The sequence below is a fragment of the Impatiens glandulifera genome, chromosome 1 (genome assembly GCF_907164915.1).
Source record: "Impatiens glandulifera chromosome 1, dImpGla2.1, whole genome shotgun sequence".
Classification (NCBI taxonomy): Eukaryota; Viridiplantae; Streptophyta; class Magnoliopsida; order Ericales; family Balsaminaceae; genus Impatiens; species Impatiens glandulifera.
Window position 1 is genome coordinate 43,570,655 of NC_061862.1, and position 7,156 is coordinate 43,577,810.

Consider the following 7,156-nt stretch of genomic DNA (forward strand, 5'->3'; position numbering starts at 1 on the left):
GAACAACTAAAATGCTATTTATGTCTTTTAGCTGATTCAAGCCACTAGAAGCCTCCACCGACTTACGAGTAGTATAAATACCCCTCCCAAGTAATTCCCAAACTAGAGAATCCATTCTCCACCTTCAAATCTAAAGATTTCCAAAATTCTCCATTGAAGCTCAAAATTCTAGATTTTTTGAAAATCCGTTTGAGACCTTAAAACTTGGATCCAGGCATCCCAATAGCTTCCCAAGGTCCAAGGATTGTTTTACAATCCTTGGTATGTCCAACCACCTTTTAATTCATATTTATAGTTTGAATTTGAAATTTTTATATTTCAAATTGCAAAAGTTTGTATGCTTGTTGTTCATAGTATTTTATGTGTTGAAAAATAAATAAACCGAGTTCTGCAAATGTTTAATACACATGTAGAGCTAAAGAGGGGCTGACAACAGAGTTGACGTCAGCAAAGCTGAAGAAGCGTTGATAGTAGGGTTGCCAACAATAAAGCTGACATAAACAGAGCTGAAGAAGCGTTGGCAGCAGGGTTGCCAACAATAGAGTTGTCTTGAACACGCCGGCAATAGGCTTGTCTCAACAGCAGGGTTGAAGAAGCGCTGGCAGTTGACTTGCTTCAACAACAGTCTGAAGAAGCACTAACAACAGCCTTGCGCTAACAGCAGTCTGAAGAAGCGCTGACAGAAGCCTTACGCTAACAGTAGTTTGAAGAAGTGCTCACAACAACTTTGCGCTAACAATTTGAAGAAGTACTGGTAGCAGCTTTGCGATAACAGTAGTTTGAAGAACCGCTAACAACCAAGTAGCCAATAACAACTTTTCTCCATCAGCACAACTATGTTGCGTTAACAGCCTAGTAGCCAACAACAGTGTTGCGCCAACATCAATGTTGCGCTAACAACTGTGTTCGATATCAACATACTGTCACATTAGCTTAATACGCCAAAATGTACAACTACCACGTACACGATTATTCCACTAGCCTGCGCAATACTATCTAATACATCACGTTCTACCGAATATTCCACACACTACCATCCCGTACGCCACGTTCCAACGAATATTATTCTGCATATTATCCCGTACACCTGACATACAATAAACGAAAAGCTGACACGTATCTACGAATTATATTCGACTGTTGTTATGCTTCAAACATAAAAAAGATTCAGAGTACAACAATGAATTTCTTGATCTTGATATCTCGCTCTCTCGGTCAATTTACGCCCAGTCTTTTCACTATCCAAAAAGCGATTTGTTGTTCAAGATATTGTTACATCATACGTTGAGCGATAATCTCTTGTACTACCTAATAGTAATTTAAGTGTTGTAAGTTGAACATAACATTGTTTGTTCAACATAGTATGATATTTAGGAGTTCAGAATAGGCATCTCTTAAGACTTGTGTTCTGAGTGGATTTGTGTAGAAGATATACGAATCAAAGTCTTCTAGTGGAATCCTTCTGGAAATAGAAGAAGGGGTTATGTAAGAGTTTTATTTCCGAACATCCATAAAATCTTGTGTTATTTCCTTATTTTTTCTTACAGTCTTATATCTGACGCTTTAAATCTAGCAACCATTTTCCGCACTTGAAACCGTTCAAGAGTTTGTTACGATTTGTCAAAGAATATAATTTTTTTTTCAATCTCTAACATGATTAAAATCGCATTGAAAGTGAAGATGAACACAACAATATTTAACCCCCGGTTCTATTGTTGTCACCGATCCTAACAAGTGGTATCAGAGCGAGGTTTTCTATTCTTAAGCACCTGTAGATAATCATGTCTCTCATAAACAAAATCCCAATGTTCTCAAAGGAAGATTATGATGACTGGAGGATAAGAATGCATGCTCACTTGGCGGCTCAAGATGATGAATGTGGTATGTCATCACTAACGGTCCCATGAAGAGTTTGAAGGTCAGCACAACCACAACTACAATTGAGGGTGCTCCTGAGATGAAGGAGAAACCCATATATGAGTGGACTACTGAAGATAAGAGGAAGGCCAACCTCGACAATGTGTCCAAAGACATTCTCTATAAAACTCTTGACAAGAACATGTTCAACAAGATCAAGTCATGTTCCACTACCAAAGAGATTTGGGAGAAGTTGACTTAACTCTGTGAAGGCAACGACCAAACCAAATAAAACAAGCTAATGTTTGCCCACACAAAAGTTTGACAGCATCAAGATGCGTCATGGAGAGACAATGACTGAATTTGATGAAAGATTCAGTAGTATTTTCATTGAACACTCAATTCTGGAAAAGACATATAACAACAGATAGGTTGTTATCAAAGTGATGAGAGCTTTACCCAGAGAATGAGACATCAAGATAATGGCCATGAGGAAATCAAAAGACCTCAACAAGATTGAGCTGTACGATCTGTTCGCCGATCTGAAAGCCTATGAGTTTGAAATAAGCTCAAGGAATGAAGAGGGGCCATCCACATCCGTCTCAACGAAAGCACTGGTGACTGCTGAAGAGCCACCTGCTTCGACAACTACGAAATTTACCGAACAGATCAACAACGATGCAATGTAACTTTTTGTCAAGAAGTTTGGCAAATTCATGAAGAATAATCATTCAATCTCTAATTCAAACAGAAACAATTATAAGAATTATTCCAATGCTAATTTAAAATGTTTTGACTGTGACAAACCATGTCATTTCAAAGTTGATTGTAGAAAGCCCAAGAGGGATGATAAGAAGCCGTTTGATAGGAAGAACAAGAAAGAACAGAAAGCTCCATTTGCCGAGGAAAGCAAGACCAAGTGGGTTGACAGTGACTCAGATGACATCTCATTTAGTGAAAGTGAGGACGAATGTGTTAAATGCTTCATGGAGAACGACAATGAGGTATTTGACTTCACCTCTAACGAGTTCACAATTGATGATTTAACTACTGCACTCAATGACATGGTCATTGAGTACAAGAAACTATCATACTCTTTTAATGAATTAAATTTGAAAAAAAATCTGACAGTACAAGCTTTCATTTCAAAACAATGAACCGAAAGTTTTGAAAACAAAATAAATGAGCTCTCAACTGAGAATGAGAAGCTCAAAGAATTAATTCAAACTCTTTCTGTAGAAAACCAAAGATTAAAATATGTGGTTAATTGTTGGATGAAATCTGGGAATGTTGTCAAGCATCTGATTGAGCAGCAAAGGCCTGCCGGATATAAATCTGGTCTAGGATTTGTTAAAAGTAACGCAGTTGAGTCCAACAAAAAGTTGAACCCAGTAAAAGGAGAGCTTAAACCCATATGATTTATCAAGGGAAATTTAACTAACATTGGAACTAATCACAACTATGATAACTTGACTTCATAAGATGAAATAAAATACGTTAAGCCAAATGACCAAAAGTTATGCTGGCTTAAGCCCAAGAAACGGGCAGCCAGTTGGACTTTAAGAAAAAATTTGACAAAAAGTCAAGAAGTTTTCATAACAAATTATCTTCTAAAGTCAATGGATCATCAACAGGAAGGAAGGCGTCTACTGAGTTTAAATCATACGCACTTTTAATAACACAAAATAGGAGATCCATAAAGATAACTCAAATATGGATCCACAAGGGAATGATTAACCATGAACCCAAATGAATATGGGTACCAAAGTTATAAATGTATATGTGTGTAGGTAAATCAGGACAACTGTCTCGAAAACTCTATTTGGTATCTGGACAGCGGCTGCTTCAAACACATGACAGACAACAACTAGCTGTTGACAGAAATAACAAAATGCATAAGACCAAAGATCACATTCGGTGATAACAGTAAAGGTAAAACTGTGGGTAAGGGTAAGATTGTCCACAGTAACTTTACTATTAATAATGTGTTGTTAGTAGAAAATCTATGCTATAACTTGATTAGTATAAGTTAAATGTGTGATAACGGATATATAGTAGATTTTAAAAAACATGCATGTCTTGTTAAAAATCAGCAGGGGAACACCCTACTGTCAGGAAGTAGATTAGGAAATTCATATAACATGAACATAAAGAATAAAACATTTGATCCTGTATGCATGATTACTAAAAATGATCAAAATTGGCTGTGGCATAAAAGACTAAATCATCTAAATTTTAAAACTATTAACAACATATGCTCAAAGATCTTGAAACCGGTATTCCTAAACTGAAATTCACTAAAGATAAAGTATGTCCTGTTTGTCATATGGGCAAACATGTCAAATTAACTTTTAAAAATAAAGGGAATATCCAATCCGACAGGTGTATGGAATTATTGTACATGGATCTGTTTGGTCCAATTCAAGTAACCAGTTTAGGGGGATGAGATATATACCCTGGTTATAATTGATAATTTCTCTAAATTTATTTGGGTAATTTTTTTGGTATCTAAGGATAAAACTGCTGAATATTTAATTAAATACCGAAAGATTTTTAAATATCTTTCGATATTACCATTTAATACCGAAAGATATTTAGAAATCTTTTGGTCTTTGACTTCTTAATTTGTTAAGCTAATTGGTGTTTCACTTTATAAATAATTTGTATAAACTACTAACTAAGCTAATGAAGTATGTGTTATTTTTAAAGTATAGAGATTGTGTTTAATTTTATAAGTGTATAATATGATTGTGTTTGATTATATAATGTAGTGTATGTGTATATATGTTTGTTTTTGTGTTTGATGATAATTAGGATGTGTGTAAGTAGATTTTGATTATAAGGATGTATTGGTATTGTGTATATTTTTAATCTAAATGAATGTGTTCAATGTTTTAAGGAAAAAAAATCTAGACATACCGAGAGATATGAAATAATCTTTCGGTAATTGGGGTCAAAACTAAGAGATTTATGTATATCTCTCTGGAAAAATTAAAGTCAAAACCGAGAGATATACACAAACCTCTTGATTTTCATTAATGTAAATACTGAGAGATATACATATATCTCTCGGTAACAAATTAGGACATATACCGAGAGATATATGTAAACCTCTCGGTAATAAAATATTTTAATTAGCCGAAACCCCTTTATTTTCCAATCACTCTCTTCTCTCCCGAACTCTTCGCCTTCCTCTCTTCTTCTCCCTACCTGAGCCGAGTGATGCCGCCGCCCACGATCAACGACACCGCCTACGACTAGGGCTGCAAATGAACCGAGTCGAGCTCGACTCGATTTAGTATTTATTAGCTCGACTCAAACTCGAGCTCGAACGAGTTTATTAATTTGAGCTCGAACTCGAGCTCGACTATTATCCTACAAGCTCAGCTCGACTCGAAAAGTTTGAACTAAAATTAAATTTTCAAACTCAAGTTCGAGCTCGAACTCAAACTCAAACCCAAACCCAAACTCAAACCAAAATTTATTTTCAAAATGAAAATATCAAACTTTCATACATATTCAATATTTAAAACATTATATTTCAAAATAAAATATTAAAAAATCATAAATATTCAAAATTTCAAAAATGATAGTTCAAAGTCCAAACTTTAAAAACATCAAACCACTATTACTAATCAAAATTCTAAAACATAAAATTTCAAAATTAAAGTACAAAATAATATAAATTGTTTGAACAATCTATATATTAATCTTTTTTAAGTATGTTCTTTAAGCATAATACACGTATTACTTGCAGTCAATAATATGAAATGTTTAAGCTTAAAAATAATTAATATAAAAATACATGTTAAAAAATATCTAAAATTTAACTTATATATTAAGGAGTAGATATTGCCAAAAAAAAATATTTATAAACTTATTTATAGCTAGAATCTACTAATTTTTTTTATATATATATATTATAATATACTATTAATCTTATAAATTCATTTTTTCTCTCAACATATTATATATAATATATATACTATAATTTTTTTATCCCTTCATATAATATATAAAATATATACTAACATTTTTTTTAATTTTTATTATATATAATATATTAATACTTTTTTTTATCTCTTTCAATATTGTATATAATATATTAACAATTTTTATCTCCTTCAATATTATATACTAATTATTATATCTTTATTTACGCTTTTTTTTCTATCATTAATCCAATCATAATATAAATTAAAAATCATTTTATATAAACCCTGATATAAATTGAAAATCATTATATATAATAATGTTTATATATTTATCCAACTTCTAATATAATTTCATGCTTATATATATATTATAATATTAGTGTTTTTCTATATTTATCCTATAAGCATTAGTTTCTCATCATATATAAGGAAATCAAAGTTATCTACAATAGAAGTAAAAATAGATAGATTTTAATTATTTGTAAGCCTTGTGAATGAATGAGAGAAATATTGTTGATGAAAGATAATATGAAAAATCGAATCAACCTATTATCAATGAGTGAAAGAAATAGTAAAGACGAAAAAAGAAAAAGAGGATGAAATGGTGAAAAAGAATAAGAAGATAAGAAGAAGATGAAATGCTTGAAGAAGAAGATGAAATGCTTGAAGAAGAAGATAAAATGGCTATGAAGAAGAAGAAATTGTGAAGACTGAAGAGAGAGAAGAAAAAAAAAGATGAAGAGTTATGTAGATTGAAATTAGAGTTTTGCTTTAGATAATATAAAATAATAATATGGATTGGGCTTATTATATGGGCTTTGAAAAGAGAGGAGGAAAGAGAAAAAATATTGTTTTAAATTTGAATATTAAAAATAAATAAAAAATATATTATATTATCAGGCTCGAAAAAGCTCGACAAGCCATCGAGCAAGCATTATATGAGCTCGAGTTCGGCTCGAATATTAAACGAGCCGCTCGAGCTCGCCTCGAACTCGATTAAAGTCAAGCTCAAGTCGAGCTTTGACCGAGCGACTCGCGAGTAGCTCACGAGCGGCTTGACTCATTTTCAGCCCTACCCACGACCGACGCCGCCACCCAGACCGACGCCGCCCACGATCTTTCAACCGCGCCTCTAACTCACTATTGATCTACATCTCTTCCTGCAGTCACCGCACTTCTTCATCGATCTCTTCAACTTTAAAGTTAGTTTAATTAGTTTATTATATTGTTAGATTTATGTTTGATCTATGTTAGTTTTAGGTTTGATTTAGGTTAGATTTTGTTAGATTTAGGTTTGTTTTAGGTTTGATTTATGTTAGATTTAGGTTTGAATGATGTTAATTTCCGTTTGATTTAGGTTAGAT